Below are 24,080 nucleotides of genomic sequence, written 5' to 3' on the forward strand. Positions count from 1 at the left end.
TGCTTTCTCCTCACCCCTGGGATCCGGTTTCTTTCCTGTCAGCCACAAGTTTACTAACTTATATCTGTTGCCGGCAGCGATTGTATCAAGCTTTCCACTGGCCACCCTGATCCTTTCCCTTTGCAGCACCCATGTGGCAAAACAAGTTGTATCTAAGGGAAGAAGGACCCCAGGGCTGGCCAGAGGAAGGTAATAGCTACAACATCGATGGTCGGTGACTCAGATGTTTAGGGAGGCTAAAGAGGGGCGGGACTGGGTAGGGCTAGGGTGAAATAGGGCAGAATGGGGAGCGACACCTATAGTGGCAGTAAATGGGTTACTTTAGAACACAGTAGGGAAGTATCTCTCCACTGTGTCCCTGTGGTGCAGCTGCACCAGCTGCCTGCCTTGACAGTACCTCTATTACTGATGGTAATATGCACATTGAATACACTCCAGGGAATTATGTGCCAAATAAAAAAAAGGAAAATGCACCAAAACAATACAACATATTAAACAGAATATTGCAGTATTCTGGAAACATCTGCAGGTACTTTAACATTTGGCTTCCAGACAACCCTAGCCCCCCAGTCCAGCATCTTCCTGTTGGCCATGTTAACTGTGATGTTCAGCAGCACTGTAACAGAAATCCTGTGGTTACTGGCAACCATAACGTGAATTGTCTATCAATGTTTTTGGTAGGTTGCCAAATGGTCACCAGGCTTCAGATCTGCTGACTTTTAGTTTATTGTTGAGCTAACGGTTTAGTATATGCATTATCCGTATTATCAGTATCTAATGGTTAGAGCAATAGTGTGAGAACCAGAGAAGCCAGGGTTCAATCAATGTCGCTTGGCAAGTCACTTAACTCTCCATTACCTCAGGTACAAACTTAGACCGTAAGCCCTCCAGGGACAGGAAAATACCTCCTGTACCTGAAAGTAACTCACCTTGATACCACTACTAAGAAAAGCATGAGCTAAATCCAAATCCAAAATCTATTACAAGACATATTGTGAATCAATACAAAACCCTACAAAAATCACTCAAGACCTAAGTCATTCTACCATACCATAATACACTAACTTCCAGGAGTCGCACAAGGACCTACCTAAGAAAAGGCAACACACTAAATATTGCAGTGGGCAGCAGAACATCAATACACCATTAGAAAAACTAAATAAGCCAGATTAGTACATATCAATCCTACAAGGGCAATCAATACCTTTTTTCACACAAACAGAATACAGTTACACCCCTTACCACCTATAGAATAAGAAACCACAAACTAAGAATAGAAATATGTACACCAAAATTAAACGGAATCCCCAAGAAATCAGACTCTGCATATAGTGCAACAACAGAGAAAGAGAAACAGTGATACATGTCCTCCTGTACTATGCAAAATAGAGAAAACAGATATAACTTTCAGAAACTGATACATTCCAATCATATTACAAATTAATACATTTAAATAATTGAAAATAAAGGTCATACCTCAGAGTACTACTACTACTATTACTACTACTACTATTTAGCATTTCTATAGCGCTACAAGGCGTACGCAGCACTGCACAAACATAGAAGAAACACAGTCCCTGCTCAAAGAGCTTACAATCTAATAGACAAAAAATAAATAAAGTAAGCAAATCAAATCAATTAATGTGAACGGGAAGGAAGAGAGGAGGGTAGGTGGAGGTGAGTGGTTACGAGTCAAAAGCAATGTTAAAGAGGTGGGCTTTCAGTCTAGATTTAAAGGTGGCCAAGGATGGGGCAAGACGTAGGGGCTCAGGAAGTTTATTCCAGGCGTAGGGTGCAGCGAAACAGAAGGCGCGAAGTCTGGAGTTGGCAGTAGTGGAGAAGGGAACAGATAAGAAGGATTTATCCATGGAGCGGAGTGCACGGGAAGGGGTGTAGGGAAGGACGAGTGTGGAGAGATACTGGGGAGCAGCAGAGTGAGTACATTTATAGGTTAGTAGAAGAAGTTTGAACAGGATGCGAAAACGGATAGGGAGCCAGTGAAGGGTCTTAAGGAGAGGGGTAGTATGAGTAAAGCGACCCTGGCGGAAGACGAGATGGGCAGCAGAGTTTTGAACCGACTGGAGAGGGGAGAGGTGACTAAGTGGGAGGCCAGCAAGAAGCAGATTGCAGTAGTCTAAACGAAAGGTGACAAAGGTGTGGATGAGGGTTTTGGTAGATTGCTCGGAAAGAAAGGGGCGGATTTTATGGATGTTGTAAAGAAAGAAACGACAGGTCTTGGCAGTCTTCTGGATATGAGCAGAGAAGGAGAGAGAAGAGTCAAAGATGACCCCAAGGTTTCGAGCTGAGGAGACAGGGAGAATGAGAGAGCCATCAACAGAAATAGAAAACGGGGGGAGCGGGGAGGTGGGTTTGGGGGGGGAAAATGAGAAGCTCGGTTTTGGTCATATTTAATTTCAGGTGGCGTTCAGACATCCAGACAGCAATGTCAGACAAGCACGCTGAAACTTTGGTTTGGATGCAAGGTGAGATATCAGGGGTAGAAAGGTAGATTTGGGAGTCATCAGCATAGAGATGGTAGGAAAAGCCATGGGATGAGATTAATGAACCAAGGGAAGAAGTGTAGTTAGAAAAGAGGAGGGGACCAAGAACAGAACCCTGAGGTACGCCGACAGGCAGAGGGATAGAAGTAGAAGAGGATCCACCAGAGTGAACACTAAAGGTGCGGAGGGAAAGGTAGGAAGAGAACCAGGAAAGGACAGAGCCCTGGAATCCAAGTGAGGACAGGGTATCGAGAAGTATGCTGTGATCGACAGTGTCAAAAGCAGCGGAAAGATCAAGAAGAATGAGGATGGAATATTGACCTCTGGATTTAGCCAGTAATAGGTCATTGGAGACTTTAGTAAGCGCAGTTTCGGTTTGAGTGGAGAGGGCGAAAACCAGATTGTAGTGGGTCAAGAATAGCATGTGAGGAGAGAAAATCAAGGCAGCGGCGGTGAACAGCACGCTCAAGTAATTTGGAGAGAAAAGGAAGGAGGGAGATGGGTCGGTAATTAGAGGGACAAGTAGGGTCGAGTGAAGGCTTCTTAAGGAGAGGTGTGACCACAGCATGTTTAAAGGAAGCAGGGACAGTTGCAGTGGAAAGTGAGAGGTTGAGAATGTGACAGATAAAAGAAATAAGAGCAGGAGAGATGGCATTAAGAAGGTGGGTGGGAATGGGATCAGAGGAACAGGTGGTACATTTTGAGGAAGAAAGGAGAAGTGTAGTTTCCTCAATAGTAACTTCGGGAAAAGAGGAAAGGGAATGAGGGGAAGGAGAGAGGGGAACGGACTAGTGGAGGGAGAGGTGGTGAGGTAGAGAAAGCAAGGTTTATCTTTTGAACCTTGTTGTAAAAGAATTCAGCAAGGGTCTGAGGAGATAATGAAGGGGGAGTTGGGGGAGGGGCACCTTGAAGAGAGAGTTCAATGTGGTGAAGAGAAGTCGAGGGTTAGAGCCAAGAGAGTTGGTCAGTTGGATATAATAATCCTGTTTGGCACGTAAAAGAGCAGATTGGAAGGAGGTCAGCATGAACTTAAAGTGTAAGAAATCAGCAAGGGCCCGAGATTTCCGCCAGAGGCGTTCGGCGGAGCGGGTACAGGAACGTAGGTAGCGGATATTAGAAGTCAGCCAAGGTTGGGGTTTTGTACGCCTTACAGGGCGGGTCATCAAAGGTGCAAGAGTGTCTAAGGCAGAGGATAGAGTATTGTTGTAAGAAGAAACAGCCTCGTTGACAGACGTGGATGGTGCTACAGTAGAGAGGAGGTTTGAAACATGGGAGGATAGAGATGAAGGGTCAATATCGTGAAGATTCCTAGATAAATTAGATAAGATAGGACGGGACTGGGAGGGAGGAGATTTAAGTGTGAAAGTTATAAGATGGTGATCAGAGGAGGGAAGATCAGAGGCAAGGAAACTAGAGGGTGAACAGTTGGAGGAGAAGATGAGATCAAGACAGTGACCATTTTGATGAGTGGGGGAGGTGGAGCATAGTTGGAGATTAAAGGAGGACGTTAAAGTGAGTAACTTGGAAATATAAGAGTTGGAAGGATCATTAGCAGGAATATTAAAATCACCAAGGATGAGAGAAGCCAAAACCCCTCCTTCTTCAGGTCAGGTTCTATGCTGACCTGAGGAAGTTGGTTTTGACCTCTGAAAGTGCTAGCTAAAGAATGTATCTAGTCCAATGAAAAGATATCACCTTATTTTCAGTTTTTCGCTTTATTTTAATTTATTAACATCTAAAGTGAACTAACATTGCTATGCACTGCTTCACCCATTTTTTTTCTATCTTTGTTGTCTGGCCATTTAATTTTTCTCATTGTATAGGTCCTAGTCTCTGGTTACTGTTTTCTTGTCTTCTCTTAGATCTCTTTCCAGGGTCTCCTGTTTGTTTTTCTTCTCTCTTCTCCTGTCTTCTTCACTTTCTCCATCACCGACATTGATCTTTTCCGTTCAGCTTTCTTCTATTTTTCTGCCTCTGTCCATTCAAATTTAATTCACTCTTACTATCCCATCTCCCTTTATTCACTACATTTAACTAAAGCTTTCCATATCTTTCACTCTACCCAGGCCCTCTCATTCCTTTCCTCTTCTCCTCTATCCAGTATCACCCCGTCTCTTTTTTCCCCATCCACCATTACCTCATCTCTGTCTCATGCCACCCTGTCCAGAATTATCCCCATCTCTCTCCTGTGTCCCTCTCTCCTATTCACCATTACCCATCTCTCTCTTTTTTCTCCCCATCCAGCATTACCCCATCTTTCTCTTTGTGTATCTTCTCCTCCATCCAGCATTACCTCCTCGCCCTCTCACTTCTCTCTATCCAGCATTATTCCCTCTCTGTCTCACTTTACCCCATCCAGCACTAGTCCCTCTCTTTCTCTCTCTGTCCGTTCTCCCCCATTAAGAATTACCCCATCTCTTTCTCCCCAATCCAGCATTACCCTGTCTCCCTCTCTCATTTCTTCTCTTTTAGCACTATTCCCCACCTCTCTCATTTCACCCCATCCAGCATTAACCCCGCCTCTTAACTCTCTCTGTACCCCGCATTAAGCATTACCCTATCTCTCTCTCTGTCTCTTTTCCTTTATCCAGCATTGTCCTGTCTCTCTCTCTCCTCCCCCCCATCTCATCCATCTAGCACCTCTCCTTTCTCTCTCTTCCCCTTATCTCCTGCTCACCCCGTTGCTGTTTTCTTGGTTGGGCAGTATCATTTTTTACAAGCAAAGATGTGCGTGTGCTGCCACAAGCTCAGCTGCTCTCACCCCTTTGATGTAAACTTCCTACGTCAGAGGGGCGGGATTAACTATTAGGCAGTATGCATGCGTGTATTTTGTCAATAGTGTGTCTACTGTGTCTAGCTGGGGTGGTTTGAACACTATAGGAACTTCAGGGAATTATGTACCAAAAAAGAAAAATCAAAACAATGCACAGCAAAATACTACAACATATTAAACGGAATAGTATTTGCAGCATCTTCCTATTGGCCATGTGATTTTCAGCAGCACTGTAACAAAAATCTTGAGGTCACTGGCATCCATAAACTAAGAACATACTGGGACAGATGAGGTCCATGTTACTCTTCAAATGTTTTTTGGAGGTTGTCGAAGGTCCACCAGGCTTCGGTTCTGCTAGCCTTTAGATGGTTGTTGAGTTACCAAACATTAGGTACAGCTAATATGTACCTAATGGTTAAAGCAGCAGGTGAGAACCAGGGAAGCCAGAATTCAAACCCTACTGCTGTTCCTTGAGATCTTTGACAAGTCACTAAATTCTCCATTGACTCAGGTACAATACTTAAAATTGTAAGCGCTCCACTCGCCTCCACCTACCCTCCTCTCCTCTTTCCTCTACACATTAATTGATTTGTTTGCTTTATTTTTTGTCTACTAGATTGTAAGCTCTTTGAGAAGGGACTGTCTTTCTTCTATTTTTGTGCAGCGCTGCGTACGCTTTGTAGCGCTATAGAAATGCTAAATAGTAGTAGTAGTAGGAAAATACCTACTGTACCTAAATTTAACTTGCCTTGAGCTACTACTGAGAAAGGTGTGATCTAAATCCAAACTCTAGTACCAGGCATAATGTGAAGTAACAAGAAAGCAAATGTGCAGTCTGCAAAATCCAAAAAGAGACAGCAAAAGAGATCAATGAAAATAAAAATCCAACATAAAATCATGCATAAATACTTAAAAGCCCAAAGCCCTCCTTCCTTCTAGCATCTGTCCCCTCTCTCCCACTCCTTCCAGCATTTGTCCCTTCTCTCTGACCTTTCCTTCCAGTGTCCGAGCTCATCCCCACCACTACTACTGCTCCAGACCAGCAGCACCAAAACAAAAGACAGACACTGTGAAGCACACAGTGTAGTTTTACAGCTGGTGGCTTTGCCCCAGAGCAGGAAGTGATGTCAGAGGGGCAGGGACCAGCAGCCATGAACGTCCTTTGTTTTTTTGCTGGTCTGCAGCAGCAGCAGCAGCCGCCGCCGCCAGAGTAGCAGCAAGAGGGAGGGAAGAGAATGAAGGGCAAAGGTGATGGGACTTGATATACAAGTTAACATTGAACTTTTCTCTCATTTGTTTACTTTAATCTCATTGACACTATTGAATGTTATATATTATCCTTGTTCTCAAATACCTGAAATGTATTGAATAGCTAATCATTTCTAACTTATTTTATATTTTCTGTATTTTATTTGCAATAATACTCTATATTTATCATTCTGTTAATGGCGATCGCCATTATGGCATAATGTAAGCCACATTGAGCCTGCAAATAGGTGGGAAAATGCGGGATACAAATGCAGCAAAATAAATAAATTTAAAAAATATACCGCCTTTCTGTGGTTGCAATCAAAGCGGTTTACATATTATATACAGATATTTATTTTGTACCTGGGGCAACTGAGGGTTAAGTGACTTGCCCAGAATCACAAGGAGCTGCAGTGGGAATTGAACCCAGATCCCCAGGTTCTCAGGCTGCTGCACTAACCACAGTTCCAGCAGGCCAGGACTAGTACATGGCTTCTAAAGAGAAGGTGTGCAGCTGCACAAAGAAACATTTACATGTACTTACATATACATCCACAATTGTTTTTTCATTAAAGCCATTTCCGTGTGTAGAATATGACTCACACACAGAAAATGCTTTAAGAAATTACATTCAATGTGGATCAGCGCGTTCCAAGGGGGGGGGGGGGGGGGCGGCCCGCCCCGGGTGCACGCCGCTGGGGGAGGGGTGCCGCGCGCCTGTTGGCCAAATCCGCTCGTTCCCTCCCTGCTGCTTTCTCTGCGCGGAACAGGTTACTTCCTGTTCCGGGGCAGAGGGAGTAGCAGGGAATGAGCAGACTCGGAGCTGACAGGCGCGTGGCACCCCCACCCCCCCCAGCAGGTAAAAATGCACCCGGGGGGGGGGGGGGGGGGGGTTGTAATTTCGCCTGGGAGGGGGTTGCATTGGCGATCCGCCCCGGGTGTCAGCCAGCCTAGGAACGCCACTGATGTGGATAAAAGGGAAAAATCCTTTTTCAAAATGGCAACAAACAGTAAAATAAAGCTACAGGGGCATAGAGGCAGTTAACGCCATACTAGCGCCAGAGTTTGCAGTCGACCCATGATCAGAGCCCTCGAGCGCCTGAAACAGCGCACTCGAGGGCTCTCAGCGCAAGTAGCATGCAAATGCATGCTAAACAGGGCTTCTAGCGCAATTAGCTTGCAAATGCATGCTAATTGGCGCTTAACGCATTCATCCCCAATGATCAGCGACCAGCGTGCCAAAGATTGGGTTGCTGGCCGCAGCAAAATCAACGCCACCTCCGAGCTGGCGTTAGATTTTGCGGATCATTGGGGAGGAATGGTGAGCCCTGTCCAGCATGCAGTTGCATGCTGGCAGGCCCCCCTTCCCCCCCCAAGGCAAACGCGAACGGGGGCTGGAGGTCCGGTGGGTCTCCAGCCCCCGAAATCCCCAGAAATCGTCGATCCATCAACGGGGGGGGGGTGGGGCTGGAGGTCCGGTGGGTCTCCAGCCCCCGAAACCCCCAGAAATCGTTGCTCCATCGACGGGGGGGGGGGGGCGCTAGAGGTCCGGTGGACCTCCAGCCCACCCCAAATCCTCCCCCCAGCGTTCTCCTTAAATTCCCTGGTGGTCCGTGGTGTGGTGACACCCCCCTGGCCCCGTCCCCCCTACCTTGTGTTGGAGGAGGGACACAGCCTGCCTCCCTCCTCTTCCTGTCAGTCGAAGCCCAAAATGGCGGCGCCCAGCACTGCCCACTGCATCCTGGGATGCACTGGGCGGGGCTACAGACCATGTAAGGGAATCGCTCCCTTACATGGTATGTAGCCCCGCCCAGAGCATCCCAGGATGCAGTGGGCGGTGCTGGGCGCCGCCATTTTGGGCTTCGACTGACAGGAAGAGGAGGGAGGCAGGTAGGCTGCGTCCCTCCTCCAACAGAAAGGTAGGGGGGCCGGGAGGGGGCTGGGACGGGGCCAGGGGGGTGTCACCACACCACGGACCACCAGGGAATTTAAAGACAACGCTGGGGGGAGGATTTGGGGTGGGCTGGAGGTCCACCGGACCTCCAGCACCCCCCCCCCCCCCGTCGATGGACCAGCGATTACTGGGGGTTTCGGGGGCTGGAGACCCACCGATCCTCCAGCCCCCACCCCCGTCGCTGGGTGGGAGGGTGGGAGAGGGTTTGACTGGCGGCGGCGGCCACAACGTTTTCTGGGGGTTTGGTGGGGGGGCCTCGTTGTTCGAGCCTCAGGCCAGGCTGTTTGACAGGTTTGGGCTTTTGTGCTGAGTGCATGCTCGGGCGCAATTCTCCCGCACTTCAACATGATAATCAAAGATAATAGCGCTGCTTAGATTAGCATGCATTATCTTTGATCATCGATGCAGAAAAGCCCTGCGCTGTCCAGGCGCTATTTTTAGGGCGCTGTTTGGAACAGCGCGGGGCTTTTGATCATGAGGGCCTATAAGCGAAATGGTGTGGTGCAAATGCTCATGTAATCCCTTTACTTCTTTTTTGTTATTTTTACATGTTTTATATCCCAAGCTTGTGCAAACTCGCAAAAGTAATTAAATATATTGCTTTTAAACATTAACTTATCTTTAAAAAGCAGCGACTTAAAAATAACAGGGAACCCCCGCCGACATGGCCAAGTTTCGCATAGTGCTTTATCAAGGAAGAGGCTCTCTGAAATATAAAGCATATAACCATTAATATCCATCCTTACAACAAACAAATACTTATTTACTAGGGTTACAATAATATCTTTACCAATTCATCCTGCATATCACAAAATGGCCGCGGCGTTTCTACGCGAGCCTTACTTTTAAATGAGCTACAGCTGATCAGGAAAGGAACAATGCGATTGGATACTCAGTTTAAGCACAACAACCAATAAATCTGCAGCAATCACGATTACACCAATGACCACCAATCTAATTCCGAGTTGAGCCCATGAGGAAAAAGAGTGTTTAATTTGAATATCCATTTTTGTTCCCTAAAGTTTAAAAGTTGAGTAATATTACCACCCTCCCACCCCATACTGATGTGATCAATAATCCTCCATCTAAAATCAGAAAGAGAATGTCCCTTTTCCAGCCAATGCTGTACCAGAGGCGCTGAAAGGATAGAGAGTTTTTTATATGGGACTTGTGCTCCCGTTGAATGAGCACAAGTGGTATTTAACCAAAACTAATACTAGCATTAAAAAAAAAAAGCTGTTAGCACCTGATTTTCACACACATTATTCTGCGCAAAATGCTCAAAGGCCTTGAGCGCTAGTGTTAACATGTACACTAAACATCACTGCAAACGTGGTCAGGTAGTATTCCTTCCCAATGCAAACAAAAAGTGCTCTAATGCACAGAAGGAAATAGTGGCCAGTAATACTGAAACACTGCCAGGTCAGGGGCAGTGTAGAAGGTTTTCAGAAGATGTCTTGTCAATTTTTCATCTTCTTTTGCAAGCTAAAGGAAGACTACCCAAGTTTGAGAACTGCGAATGAAACCAAGCATGTGCACAAGACCGACCCAAATCAAAAGTGAAAGCACACATTGGTGCCTGTTTTTCTCTGCTTAAATATGAGCCTTTCAAAAATGTGAAATACAATTTTTGAAAGACTCATATTTAAAAAAAAGCATAAGAACAGCACTGATGCATGTACATAAGAGCCACACTTACTGAAAACCTTTCATTCGCATACGCTTCACAACCCTCCCCTCACTTTCCATTAGCACCAATTAACCGCACTTACTTACCATTTGCATAAGGCTTCTCTTGAGCATCACTTAGCTATTCTTTTGCACTGTTATACTATGGGCTTTTGCATTGCGAGCTTTAGGGCCAGATGCACTAAACTTTAACGAGCCAATAACGACCCTGTAACGAACAAATTTTGAACCGTGGCATGCATTAAAGGCCATTTTCCGACGGCGGTAGCAGCTAACGAAAATGAAATACAAACGAGTAACTACCATTGTAATATGGACAATTCGGGATGCACTAACCATACCAACGATTGCACCGACTCATTTACCGCGATATATTTAACGTGTGGTCAAAGCTGTCGGTAAGGCCGGAGCTGTCATACAGACACGTCATAACACGTCCTTGTAGGCGTCCTTGCCCCCCCCCCCCCGCCCGAGTTGCCGCTGCTCCCCGCTCCCCCCTGCATTAAAAAAATCGTGATTTTAGGCAGCCCTGGCCCCCCCTCCCTCCCTTCCTCTCTCTCTTTCTAAACATTTTTTTAATGCAGGGGGGGCTTGGAGCAGCGGCGACCTTGGGCGGGGGGGGGGGGGGGGCCAAGGCCGTCCTTAAAGGACGTCCATAACGGACGTCCCTAGGCACTTTTTTTTTACGTACCGACACTTTACCGAAGGTATTCATGCATCCGACTTTTGAATACCGTACCGAACATTTCTGAGGTGTGTTTTTAGTGCATTCTTCATTTTTTCAAATTCGGTAAGCACTTTTACGTTTGGTTGATGCATCGTGCCCAGCTCTAAGCATCAGCCTCCTAGAGAAGCAAGAGGCAAACAACTCAAATGCAACCCCCCCCCCCCCCCCCCCCCCAATTTGGTATCTCTGTCTCTCTCTCAAACCGAAATCCCCAGCTCCAATACAGCATCTCTCCCTCATTCTCAAACTCCCCATCTTCCAACTACAGAACTACACAGGAACAAAAATTGTACCCATCCCCACTTGTACCCATAGCCTTCAGAAGTCATTATTTAATTTAATTATGTTACTGAAATACGTCAGAGGCTCTGGCAGATACCCATTCACGAAGTATGTATTCTTCCCAATTATTATTTTCAAAATAATAAAGGGCTGTTGCTTATTTATAAATAATATAATTGGGAAGAGTAAATGGGTCTCTACCTACCACAGCCTTTTACTATATTAGAAAAAAAGAATAAAGTGATACTTAAAAAAAAATTGAACTAACAGTCCATACAAGCGTTAAGTTTGTCACCTTTCATACATATAAAGTAAACCTTTTATTTAGTTGGCTTGTTATATTCAACGCAGCTTAATTTCATGCTGTATAACCTATGCTGACCCCAGTCTGCCTTTAACTACGCGCCTCCGAATCTCTAAATTTGAAAAACCGAGGCGAATTAAAAGAAAGAAAAAAAAAACAAACAACCTCCAGGTGTATTATTTAACACTTACCCCTATACAACCAGTCCTCACTTTCATAATTCAGGCTGCCGCCTGAATAATTATAGAAGGGAGGAGGAGGCGGTACCAACTTTCATTCCCGCGGGTTTGACGTAGCGCTGTCCTCTGATGACGCAGCTTCCTGTTTCCGGCAAGGCGGGATGCCCCAGGCTGGGAAAGAAGTCGTGTCATAGGGGATGGGGCACTGGAGAAGGAAAGCTTTGAAATTGTTGGTGGGCGACATCAGGTATGAGCTTGACGAAACGGGGAGGAGAAGAGGTACCGGATCGCGGACAAGGAGGATAATAGAAGACAGGGAGACATGGCAGATCATTGGTGGGGGGAAGGGAATCTGTGTGAGGGCAGCCTAATGCGGTTCGCTTGATATATTTACATCTGTTGGGTGTTGTAAGAATATAAGGACTTTCATGCTTGTTCAGAACAGCAGGCCCAGCATGTTGCTTCCAGCAGTGACCAGTGTAGTTACTTCGAAGTATGCAGCTGATCAAATGGGGAGATTCTCTTTCCTGTGCCTTTTTAGGAGAAGGGGTCGGGAGATGGTGTAAAACACGGATCGCCCAGTGCTGACGTGCCCTGTCTTTTTCTTCCGGTTCTTGGCCCCTCTGACGCGCAGTTCTCATCCTGAGGGGGTGGGATTCGGATCTGGCAGAGAAAGACGGAACACGTCACCGCAGGGACTTTCTGCCTAATAACAGCAGCATCTGCAGACAAAGCTGAATGCAGAGCTGCAAGTTTATCTTTTCCAAGAGGGAGACTTTTTGGCTGGTCCTAGTTTTAAACTTATTTCCCAAAGCACTGTAGTATTCGTAGTCCACAATTCTATCCATTGAAAACAGTATTGCAGGGCCCATAATGTACCAGGATAAGGTTGACAGAAATCCGGTACTGTCCAGAAAGGCTCCCTTCTGGAATGGGTAACTTGGCAGTTCTGTGAATAGCACGCCTAGCTCATCGACTGGGATAGGGGAATTTTCATGGTTGGTAGAGGAGTGTGGTAGCCGTGTTAGTCCACTCTTAAGGTTATCAATAGAAATCAAACAAAATAAAACATGGAAAAGAAAATAAGATGACACCTTTTTTATTGGACATAACTTAATACATTTCTTGATTAGCTTTCGAAGGTTGCCCTTCTTCGTCAACATGGTTGTTAGGAATGAGAGTGAATTCTCATGGTTAGTAGGAATGGGGAGGGTGGGAGAGCGGAAACTGCTGCTGCCTGGTGGGGGGAGTGGGATTGAAGAGAAATGAGAGAGAGAATAAGTTGGACAATGGTAGAAAGGAGAAAACACAGATATGCCAGCTACTGTGGGGTGGGGGTGCTGCAGAGGAAGAGGAGGAGATGCTGTAGGTGATGGGGGAGAAAGGTCGGAGACACTTTCTGTAGATTAAGGCATGCAGGACAGGAAGGAGAGACATGCTGCATATCAAGGGGGCAGGGAAGGAAGATGTGCTTAAAATGTAGAGGAATGAGAGAGAGAAAGGCGGGAGGGACATGCTTTTGATTCAGGGGGGCATGAAAGGTGAAATCATGGCAGGGCAGAAGGAAGGACAGAGAGCTGGAGTTCCAAGGAGGGAGGAGATAGAGAGATATGAAGGCTTCACAGGGAGGGAGTGGAAGATACAAATGATGGACAAGAAAAGGGAAGGTTGAGAGGTAGGCAAGAGAGAGATGCTGGGTGGGGGGGATACACAGGGGGTGAAACAGAGCAATAGAATGTTAATGGAGGTAGGGGGACATGCTGTGTTTCATGTTGGAGATGCTGGATTATTTTTTAAAGGTACAAACTCCCCTGGAAATGCACCCCCAAGTCATTAATGTCCTGAATTCCAATAAAAGCAATATAGCCAAGAGGGTTGAGGAGCTCCACACACAATAGAACCTGTATTGCCTCAGTTGGGAATGTGTACCTGTCTTCCCCAGTGGTGGTTCATTCACCTGTGGCCCTTTTTCCCGGTTCCACTCTGATCTATCACATAATTCCACCAGAAACAATGTATCAAACCAGATCTTGCAATAATTCTCAAATGATGTGCTGGATCACCCATCCAAACATCTACCCTAGCTGTATGTGCTTTTCTTCTTGAGCAAAGACCAAAACAAAACACCTAGATCCTATAATTTTTTTTAAATAACTTTGACCTGACCTATTTAAGACTGCTATATGGAAAATGCATACTAGGGATAAAAAATTGTTCACCATTTTTCCCACTCACCTAAAGAATGTTTCCTTTTCTTCAATGCTCCCAATGAACAATGAGGCTCGCCTTCTTCCTACCCAAAATATCATGGCTTATGCATGTTAATTAACTAATCCTGACCAAGCACATGCAGCCAGCTTCTCTGTACACCAACAGTCTGAGCCAGCAGTACAGCCATAGACTGACTACCTTAATACAGCCATAAGGGCTATATCTATCCGAATGTCACTGTTTCTTGCAACTTTAAAATGATGTACCCGAAGATACATGTTATCCCCTTTGAGAAGGATGGATCCTTTTTGAGAATCCAAAAGAACAGAAAGTAATCATGGAACCTCCTTTCCGGTTTCAATTGCTTTGGGATATGAGCTAACCCTCTGGTGTAATTTTCACATGGGGCTAGCCAGATCCAGCCCTTCTGGCTGGGGATTGGTGCTGCATCTGGCATGGTCCTGAACTAAGGATTGAATTTATTGATGATTCAGGCATATACTTTCCTTCTGATGAGAATTAGTCCAGAATCCATGTTGAGAAAGGGTACAGGATCCAGGTGTAGTATGCAGTCTTGGTGGGAAAAAGTGCTTGATCCAGGTAGTTCCGCTCTTCTCATGCAAATTAGGTTCTGAACCTGTGTCGATCTTGCCCTTCTGGTTGGAATTTAGGTCTGAATCCTGGTAGAGCAAGCCCTTTTTATTAGGAATAAGTGATGTATCCTTGTGAATACAGCCTTCACTGTGGAAATGACTACTGGATTCATGTGGCTGCAGCTATTCTGTTGGATGTAGGACATGGATCTAGGAAGATCTATCCCTTGCTGTGTCCATTAGGATATAGTCCTTGTTGGTATTAACGAGTGCTGGATACATCAAGCTCTTCTGGGATGCATTTTAACTAGATCTGAACATAAGAATAGCTGTAGTGGGTCAGACCAGTGGTCCATCTAAACCAGTTTCCTGTTTCCCAACAGTGGACAATCCAGGTCACAAGTACCTGGCAGATCTGGTTTGGTGTAGTCCTTTGGGTAGTAAAGTGAGCTGGATTCGGATAGGTCAAGTTTTTCTGGTGGGAAGGATCTGGGTGTATCCTTCACTTTTGATGAGAACAGATGCTTGATCCCAGTAGTTCATGACCTGCTTCAATTGGTTTGTGGATCAGGGTGAATTCAGTCGTGGTGGTAATCGGTCCTGGAGCAATGTACATCCTATCCCTTTTTGTGAAAATGAATGCTGTATCAAGGCAGCATCCTGCTATTATGGTGTGATTTGGTGCTTAATCCTGAACATTCTAGCCTTGTTGGTTATGAAAAGCAAGGGGAAAAGGGTATACGGGCCATAGGCGAGGGAGCCACCACCAGGGAAGAGGTTTATAGATCCCCTACCAAGCTGCTAGAGGTTCCACCCGTGTATTGAGAACAAGAGCCACTTGTTTTTTCTCCTTTGAAATCTTTACGTTTGTGACCAAAGTCACCATAAATGTTTTTGGTTTAAGGAGACCTTAGCTCTTCTGCCAGTAAACCAGCTGCAGTGTTAGACCCTTCATCTCACTTTCCCTTCACTAACATTCCATTTTTCAGTTGCAGTTGCCTATAATTATTTAGTCAGTCACCATAGAACCTATGGTGAATAACTATACACTCATTCCGCTCTGGGACTTGCTTGGTACACACACTATAACTTAGACCAGTTCCTTTTATCTTGTTTAACTGTACAAAGAACTTGACTTGAGTTTAGCCACCCATCAATTTGTCACAACTGATTCTGTTCTACCCATCTTGTCAAAGAAGAAAAACAGGAACAACCTCTACGCTGATCAGAACAAGGTCCAAGGGAGTAAAGGGAGACACACGGCTTCTGCATGTTTAAGGAGAATAAAAGCCTTTATTCAAGGCTTCAGAATAAGACCCGACACGGGTCTGTGTTTTGGCGGTGAAACCGCCTGCGTCGGGTCTAATATGATTCCAATCTCCCATTTATTAAGGAAAAAACAATCTTCTATGCATTGAATTGAGGAAAAAAGCAGTACTGCTACATTACAAGCAGAAGACAATTCTTCCAAGTTCAAAATACATAGGAGATTGGTTTTCAAAGAAAAAGTGTCTCTTGTGACATCAGAAGTGTCTCTTGTGACATCAATTCTGCTTGTACTATAGCAGTACTGTTTTTTTCCTCAACTTAATACATAGGAGCTTGGCTTTCAGAGAAATCATATTAGACCCCTGACGTGGGCAGTTTTACTGCTGAAACATGGACCTATGTCGGGTTTTATTCTGGAGCCTTGAATAAAGACTTTTATTCTCCTTAAATATGTGGAGGCCTGTTTCTCTCTCTACTCCCTTGGACCTTCTACCCATCTTGTCCCCATCTTTATAGCTGCACTTGGTCCCTCAGCTAGAGGGTAAGCTGTATTTTAGAATAACATTTTCATTATATCTGTGTCATTTTTGATAGTGTTTCATGGTAGTCCTATTAGGTATATGTTTGCTGTTTCCCAGTTTCTTATTTATTGTATTTAGGTTAACATTTGTTCATTTTACTATTATTATCCTGGTAACAAAACTAAGGGCTTCTTTCACAAAGGGGTGCTACCAATTAGCATAGCAATGAATGCAAAGAAGCCCGTTTAATTGCCATGGACTTCTTCACATTCTGCACGTGCTTTGTAAAAGGAGCCCTAATTTTTATATTATAACTAGGAAAAAAGGCCCGTTTCTGACAGAAATGAAACGGGCGCTAGCAAGGTTTTCCTCGGAGTGTGTGTGTTTTACAGAGTGTGTGTGAGAGTGAGTGTGTGATACAGAAAGAGTGAATGTGTGAGTGTGTGATACAGAAAGAGTGAATGTGTGAGTGTGTGTGACAGAGCGAGAGTGAATGTGTGAGTGTGTGTGACAGAGAGAGTGAGACTGTGTGCAAGAGTGTGTGTGTGTGAGAATGAGTGTGTGCCAGGGGCCCCCTCCCTCCCAGTTTTAGGGTCCGCCCCCCCCTGCAAGGTCCAGTGTCCGCTCTCCCTCCCACCCACCCAGTTCCAGGGTCGTTGCCCCCCCTCCCCCAGTTTCTGGGTCCCCCCCTCCATCCCAGTTTCTGGGTCTGCCTGGCCCCCCTCCAAGTTCCAGGGTCCACCCCCCTCCAAGTTCCAGTGTCCGCTGTCCCCCCTCCCTCCATCCCAGTTTCTGTGTCCGTCTGGCCCCCCTCCAAGTTAGTTCAAGCATCGTTGCCTCCCCTCTCTCCCTCCCTTCCTGTTCCAGGGTAGTTGCCCCCTCTCTTTCCCTCCCCTTCAGCCACCCACCTGCAAAGTGGTGAAGCTGACTCCGTGGCTGAAGTGAAGGGTTTTTTTTTTTTCTTCATGTTCGTCGCTCTGTAACCATCTCTGTCAGCCCCGCCCTCGTGCCTCTGATAGGTCCGCTGCCCTCGACGTCAAAACGTGATGATGTCGAGGGCGGCGGACCTATCAGAGGCACGAGGGCGGGGGCGAGAGAGATGGTGACAGAGCGACGAACCTAACGATCCTAACGAACCCTTCACTTGAAGCCACAGAGTCAGCTTCAGAACGTTGAAGGTGCCTTTTATTATAGTAGAGATATACCTGCTGTACACCACCTGGGGAGAATCTCTTCATAAAGCGATTAATAAAACCCAGTAAATAAATATCACCCACCTGTGCATGGCATCCAGCATCTGTCTTGTTCCCTAACTGTCTAGCTTCCCCTGTGTCATACAGCATTTCTGTCCTTCCGTTCACCCACCACAAGCCCAGCATGTCTCTCACCTTCTCCTCCACTTCCTCTGAAATACAGCATCTTTTTTTTTTTAATCCATTCCCATTATCTCCATCATATTTCTTTCTTTCCTTCTCACTTTCCATGATCTCAACCTTTTCTTTCCTTCCTTCTCACCTGCCATGGATTCTAGGTTCTCTTTCATACATTTGGCCGTTTCATTATTTCAATAGTTTCTTCCTTGTTCCCCCCCCCCCCCCCCCATGATCACCTTTGAGGTATATCATGTTTATGTGATCTCCAGAATGTCTCCTCCCTTCCTCCCATTGTCTACTGCATCTCTTAGTCTTCCTTTGCCCTGCCCCATCCCCACTTCACGTTGTTTTGCTTGTCTGTCATTACTTTTCCAAACATTATCCAGATCATTCATTATCTCTCTCTTACCTTCCCCCTCCCCGGAGGGCAAAACCTTCACCCCTAACATCTCCTTCCCTGTTGCCACCGGGCATTACAGTTCTGAGCTGCTGTAAACACAATTTAAATTTTTTGTAAAAATGCAGCTTGTTACCCCTTCAAGGCAAAAGGTAAATGACGAATGTCTTTAGAGAAGGTTGCTTCATAGGGAGCATGAACTGGTGAAGAATGACAGATCCTGCTGTGAGTTACACCCCCTGTGATAAAGGTTGCCTTCCTGTGGGCCAGGATCCAGACAATATACGTATAGTGTACAGTACTGTTTATTATATGTACAGTATACAGTCTCCGTTAACTGACGTTAGGCTTACTTGAAGTAATCAGTTATAGTCCTCTGTACACTATTGGGTCTGTGAGTTCCATAGACTATGTCTGCCAGATGGTAAAAACTGTCATAGCGCTGACATCCAGTGGCCTCCAGATAGGCCCGCACGGTGTTGAGACTCTCCAGCGCTCTTGCAAAAGTGACAGGAGCAGGTTGTTGAATTTCGTCAGCATGTGCCTCGCTACTCATTTCATCATCTGTTTCATCATCAGCTGTTGTTGCCTGCACTTAGGTGCATATCTCAACATCAGATCTCGACATCAGTGCTGTCGTCAGCTGTTTGTAGATTGTAATCAACAGCTACGTAGCAATGAAACTCCTCTTCAGTAACAGTGGCTGGGATGTCAATAACATGTTCATCTGACGCATTTGCAACAGCTCCATCTGTTTCGTCCCTCTCCACATCCTTAACAAAGCTTGCCCACTTGTAGCAGTTCACAGTGGTTGCCTGTGTAACATGATTCCAGGCTTCTTTCTGCATAGGTAGGGAGGTGTGGTAGCCGTGTTAGTCCACTCTTAAGGTTATCAATAGAAATCAAACAAAATAAAACATGGAAAAGAAAATAAGATGATACCTTTTTTATTGGACATAACTTAATACATTTCTTGATTAGCTTTGTATGTAGGGAATCCAACAGAGAGATTACGAGCCAGTTCAACAGTACGTTTATCCTTGCCAGTGTGGTCATCCATAACACTCATCAGACGATGTAGCACAAGAGCCCGATATTGTTGTTTGAAATTGGCTATTATGCCCTGATCCATAGGTTGGATCAGAGAGGTAGAGTTTGGTGGCAGGAAGACCACCTTGACGTTAGACAGCACAGTTATCACAAAGCAACAAAACCTTGACGCTTTTGTGCTAACTTCTTTAGCCATTGCTTCCAAATTTCCCCAGTCATCCATGAATTTGCATTAGCCTCGTATGACACAGGAAGTCGCTTAACTTTCTCGAAGCAATGGGGCTGTTTGCTCTTTCCAATGACGAAGGGTTCCAACTTCTCACTCCCATCCATATTGCAGCAAAGGAGGCTCGTCAGTCGGTCCTTCGACCGTTTTACCTCCAGTAGTTTCGGCATGTTTGAATGCAAGTGTTCCATCGGGAATCGCTCGCCAGTAGAAACCGTTTTTTTCAGCATTGAAAATGTCACGAGGTGCAAACTCGTTCAAGATGGTAGGAAGAACTGAAACAACCCAATTTTCAGCACCAAAGTCATCAGCGTCTTGTTTCTCACCATGCTGTTTCTTGAATTTTATGTTCCTCTCCTTCCACCTTTCCAACCATCCAACAGTGGATTTGAATTCAGTTAGTCCAAGACTTTCAGCTAGCTGGTTAGCTTTCTCCATAAGCAGTGGACCACTGACAGGAAACTGTCTGCTCCTGACTCGAGAAAACCACCGAAGAAGAGCATCTTCTACCTCCTCAGCTTTTCCCGCCCGTTTCCGTTTCTGTTGTGGATTTGTATTGTTTTGCCAGTCTTCCAGAAGCTGATCTGTCTGCTTCAAGACACATGAAATTTGACTGGGATTGACACCATATTCTTTAACAATAGATGCTTGACTTTGTTTTCTAATTTTTTAAGAACTTCTATTCGTTCAGCCAGTGTTAGTCTTACAGTTCTGCCGTGACGACGACTCCAGTGTACACTCCAACAACATTCTTTTGTTTATTCTGCCTGTGGCAGTTAAAGGAGTGGTAAATTTGAAATCTCGTTGGTTGTCATGCGCCAATCGGCTTCCAGATTCTGTGCGCGCTCTTATGCGGATTCTTTCCTGCAGAGGAGCAGTCTTAAAACTATGCATATAAGTGAATCTTGCACTTATTAGTGGTGCGCTAAACCGAAGTTTGTCCCCATAGAAATTCATGGCGCCAAAAACGGGACCGAAGTACGGCATGCAGTTAAACAGAGCATGTGCTTATCCAACGTGCACTTAAATGGCGTCCCCATCTCAAAAATTGTGGAAGAAAAAAGTCAACTTTTAAAGGTGTACTAAAAGGATCCGGAAGAATCCCGAGGATCTCGCAGTATCCATAGTTTACCTTTTGCCTTCGCAGCAGTAAGAGATTGCCGTCCCCACACCTTACCTGGTTAACCTGTCCCGTGGAACCTTCCTGAATTTTTTTTTAAACTAGATATACTAGCTGTAGTTCATTTTTTAAATATGAATTTGATGATAAGCTGTGATGAATTTTAATGGTGAATTTTAGTGGTGTTGTATTTATGTTATTTGATATAAACAGCATTGGACCTAGATTTAGGAATATAGTGGTATTTAAGAGATGTAATGATATTGGTATTGGTAATATCTATGATACCACACGAGCTGCATCTAGTGACAGGATCTGAGTGGGCTTAAAAGCTCATGTACAACTTCTTTAGATAATGTTTGTTTGGCCCAATAATACATATGCCAGCCTGCTATGTATCAAGATCTACTAGAGTAGGGTTGGTCCATAGGTGCCTTTAGTATCTCCTCTTTTCTGTGGAATTCTATGGACCATCCCTACTCTAGTAGATCTTGGTGGTTCCTTACATAGGGTAGCCTACCTCCCCTTTCTTTTTTTTAGCCTGATGTGTATTCAAGAGAGCTGTTTATGTTCGTTTGGCCACTTCTAGGGCCTGCTTATTAAGATGTTTTCCTCCATTCTATGAGAAAAATAATGTGAATGAATTAGGCACTTGTCAGTGAGTGGGTTGGTTTCTGCCAGTCAGTTTTATTCTGTAGTTTGTGTTTTGTCATCACTGGTTGTTCTTGGGTACGTTTATACCAAGGTGTCTTTGATAGAGAATTTTCCCAAAACTCTTGGAGGACTGGGATGGAATGCATAAAAAGATTTTGGATAAAATTGCACCTGTGAAAGTTAAGAAACTGCCTTTGGTCAGGAATTCTCCCTGGTTTAATCAAGAAATTTTAAAGGCAAAAAGATTGTGTAGGAAATTGGAAAGGAAATGGTCTAAAGATCAAGCTAAGTCTAATAAAATGGCTTGGAGGAAAGCTGTCTGAGAATATAAATATAAGATTAAACAAGCCAAGTTGAAAAACTGTGATGCTTATATAGGTCACAGTTTTTTAGTACTAAAAAAACTATTTGAACTAGTCAACAATATATGCATATACAGGATCAGATATCAGTGTCCGATGCACCACCGTTGGCTGTGGAGTTAGCTCAATATTTTAAAGACAAGATTAAGATCAGAGTCTCTCTCTCTCTCTCTCTCTGACTTGTTCTTATGATATAGTGAGTTATTAGATAGCTTGGCTTATAGGTTGAATGAAATTCCTGGTGATAGACTGGTCATCTTTTTCACCTCTCTCCATTTTTTCAGTTTAAATGTGTTTACAGCGTTATGCTTCTGCTTCATGCTTGCTGGATGTTCGTCTTAGTTATTATTAAGAGCTGCCTCATCAGATTCTATAGATTGCTTAATACCATATTTGAATTTCATGTTAGATCAGAGTTTATACCCAACTGAAAAAGGAGTGATTTTACTAACACCCCTAAAAATCATAACTTGAAGCGATCTGAGGTGTCTGTTGTCCAGTAGCCTTCTTTTCCCTTTTTAATAAAGTAATGGAAGGACTGGTCACTTAGCAATTAGTGAAGTTTCTGGACAATCATGAAGTTTTGCATGAATCCCAATCTGGATTTAGATCAAATTATAGTAGGGAGACTGTCTTAGGACCTTAGTATCAGACTTAAGAACGTTGGTTAGTTTGAGTAATAAAGTGATCATCTTACAATTCAACGTGTCAATCGTCTTTGATATAGTGGACCATAATATCTATTGCTTGATTACATTGGTATTGCTAGAAAAGGTTTATTTTTATTTTTTTTATTATGGTTTCAGGGTTGTTGTTTTTTTTATAGTGTGTAGATGTCAGGGTCTATGTCACCTGAATTGAGATCTGATTGTGGGATACATCAGGGGTCACCTATTCCCCCAATTTTATTCAATATTGTTATGGCTCCATTGGGTAAAAAATTGTCTTCCCTGGGACTAAATCCTTTATCTATGCTGATGGCTTGACTATTTATATCCGTTTTCATCACTTCATATATTATTAAAGGTAGTCTTGATGCTTTAGAATTATGGGCGGTGATGTTTAAACTTAAGTTGAACAAAGAGAAAACAAAATTTCTAATAGTAGCCCCCACCGACCAATCACATAATGTAATTTTATTATAGATAATGTGATTTATAGTCTGGAGAATAATCCAAAAATATTAGATGTGGTGTTGGATAATTATCTAAGCTTTGATTTGTACAAACATTTTACTACTTAGGGGAATTTCTTGTGGTTTTTGCAAAACGGAACAATGGAGGAAAAATATTTTGGAGCATTCCATACATTTTTTTTTTCATTCCTTGGCTATTAAAAAAAAAAAAAACATTTTGCATTTTAGTACATGCACCTTTTGCACAGGAATGTAATCAAGATTTGCAGCATACAGAGGAATCAGGGTTTCCTCCTCCTCTTAGTTTGAAGTCATGGGTACAAATGCTAGATGAGAAATTTTCTTGAAAGTAATGGCTTTCATTAATGATACATAGTGATTTATTTTAGATAATAAGTTTGCTTCCCTCTAACAGATTTTTGCTTTATTGATAAACATTTTGAAAAGAAACAAGACTTAAGTCACACACACACACTCACCGAAACAAGACTTAAGTCACACACACACACTCACATACACTCACACACTCTCTCTCTACCTTTATAGTCTGAGCAGTTTATTTTTCCATTCGATTTGGTCTGTATCTCTTCTGCTTTTCTCTGTTTTTCCTGCCTTTCCAGTGTCTCCTGTCTCTTCGACATTTCTTCTCACTCCATGTCTGCCAACCATCTTCCCTCTGTGTCCTTATCTGTCCTCTCCAGCACCTCTCCTCATTGTCCCTGGTCCCTGTTCCCTATCTTCCCCCTATGCTTAGCATTTGCTATTTTAGTGTTCCTATCTTCTCCTTATATTCAGTGTTGCCCCTCTGTGTCTCTATCCTTCCCCTGTGGTCAACAGTGCCCCTTAGTGTTCTTATCCCTCCTCTTTTCCACTACTGCCTTGTGCCCCTGTCTCTATTCTTACTCCATGCCCAACATCTCTTGTCTGTGCCCTATCCCTCCCTCTCCCCTGACCCTCCTCATGGTGTGGCATAACTCCCTCTCTCCACCTGTGGGTCTAGAATCTCTCTTCCAACCTGATCCAGTTTCTGTCTTTTCCCTCCCCCAGTCTGATCTCTCTCTCTCTCTCTCTCTCTCTCTCTCTCTCTCTCTCTCTCTCCCCCCTGCCCCTCTTTCCCTCCCCCAGTCTGATCTCTCTCTCTCTCTCTCTCTCTCTCTCTCTCTCTCTCTCTCTCTCTCTCTCTCTCTCTCTCTCTCTCTCTCTCTCTCTCTCCCCTGCCCCTCTTTTGTATTCCCCTTTCTTGGTTGGTCCAGCAATCTCCATCTCCCTCTAGCCCCACCCCAGAGTCCAGCAATCATCTCCCTCACCCCAGGGTCCAGCAATCTCTATCTCCCTCTAGCCCCACCCCAGAGTCCAGCAATCATCTCCCTCACCCCAGGGTCCAGCAATCTCCATCTCCCTCCAGCCCTGTCCTCCCACCCTAGGGTCCAGCAATCTCCTTCTTCCTCCAGCCCCATTCTCCCCCCCACTCCAGGGTCTAGCAATCTCCATTTCCCTCCAACCCCCCTACCC

General features: G+C 44.6%; 1 protein-coding gene across 1 annotated transcript in view; it reads left to right on the top strand.

Annotated features, from left to right (window-relative positions):
- The first annotated feature begins 11,788 nt into the window (after positions 1-11,788).
- GOLGA3 (golgin A3) overlaps positions 11,789-24,080 on the top strand; it is a 94,112-nt gene continuing 81,820 nt past the window's right edge. Inside the window, exon 1 of the mRNA XM_030220167.1 lies at positions 11,789-11,904. The gene's annotated coding sequence lies outside the window, so the exon portion shown is untranslated. The remainder of the gene's footprint in view (positions 11,905-24,080) is intronic.

Source organism: Microcaecilia unicolor, chromosome 11 (assembly GCF_901765095.1).
Source record: "Microcaecilia unicolor chromosome 11, aMicUni1.1, whole genome shotgun sequence".
In the NCBI taxonomy this organism is placed as follows: domain Eukaryota; kingdom Metazoa; phylum Chordata; class Amphibia; order Gymnophiona; family Siphonopidae; genus Microcaecilia; species Microcaecilia unicolor.